Here is a 1,584-nt window from a genome sequence, read left to right as displayed (position 1 = left end):
TCTAGACTGGTTCCTTGAATTATTAACATTGTTACATATAATTAGTAACATGAGTCTTAATACGCACTCCGCTACACGACTGGTCGGGAGACAAGGATTTATTTGCCTAGTTACCGGCCGGATAACATGAAAAGATCAAAACAGAGTTACGTCCCCTACTATGAAAAGTGCTCATTGAAATACTCTAGCTACCAATCCCAAACAAAATTTCACATTTTCTTTTTTGTTCTCAATATAAAGACTTTAAGTTCACCAACTTAATATAATCACTAGAGCGTGAAAGGTATGTCACATTGACGAAAGGGGCTTGTATCCTTGCTTACAACTGTACATGTACTATATAATACCTACAAGGGAGGACACTTCCCCATGGTAACATGCACTCTCCGAGAATATATACATGAAGTTTCATGACTGTAGTTAACTTATGTATCAGAGATTCGGATCCAAAATTTCCATATATACTGTTTGTGTTTACCATATTTGAAGATGTCTGATTTGGCTGGAAAATAAATTTTACGAAATTACAACTACAGCCATATATTTTCACATCGTGAGTGATTAACATGCATCTAAGGTGATTCTTCTTTTTCTTCATGAGTCGAGCCTCATTGATGATCGGCATCCAAAACACTATCGTCACTGTTGTCGATGTATTGGTTGTCAACATTATTATAACTGCAGTCGTCGTCATCTTCATTGTTGTTTTCTTATTTTTGTTTAATCTCCTTTTTTTCTTATGTTACAGTGGTGATAATAATAATAATAATAATAATAATTATTATTATTATTATTATTATTATTATTATTATTATTGCCACCTCCCGACAATATATTTTGCTGATAAAACTTTAGGCATTCTGATTCATCATGATAAACATTATTGTCAATTCATCATCAACAGTATTAGCAACAGCAGCATCATCAACAACATCAACAACAACATAAATTACTACGACAAATATAATTGCCTTAACACTACAACAACAACCATTACCACAACGATAACAACCATGAATATGTCGACGTTAAATTTTTAAATAGTCTTCATTACCTTTGTGAAATCAACTACTTAACCTTTGAAATGAGTGTAGGGTGTGTGTACCTGGGATTATCTCTCCAGCCAGGATTTTTTTCTCCAAAGTTTATTTTCACACACGTGTTTAAGCCAATTTCATGAAATTATAACCAGTTATTCTGTTCTGGGTTTGTTTTTGTGAGGGTTTTTTTTTTTTTTTGGTTTGTTTGTTTGTTGTTATACCGATTTTACATTTTATCCCTGTGTAAGATACCACTAGTGGTTTTCTTTATGCATATGTTTTGATACGGCCCCCATAATATTATGACCCGTGAGAAAGGCTCGTCTATCACAGCATGTATAATTTGGGACTGTGATTGGTTGAAGCAAGGCGACAAGTCGTATTTCGACATACCCTCTAGCATAGACACTCAATATTGTGCGTCGAAAGAATAGTAGGAGTGAACCAGAGGAGATCTACCAAATCTGCGAAGACAGAAGAGGGCATTTTCAGTTTCTTAAAGTGTGTGATAAAAAGGGACCAAACTTTAGAAACTTTTATTTGG

This window comes from Sinohyriopsis cumingii, chromosome 10 (genome assembly GCF_028554795.1).
Source record: "Sinohyriopsis cumingii isolate HCF-2022 chromosome 10, ASM2855479v2, whole genome shotgun sequence".
Classification (NCBI taxonomy): Eukaryota; Metazoa; Mollusca; class Bivalvia; order Unionida; family Unionidae; genus Sinohyriopsis; species Sinohyriopsis cumingii.
Note: the sequence above shows the minus strand (reverse complement) of the source record.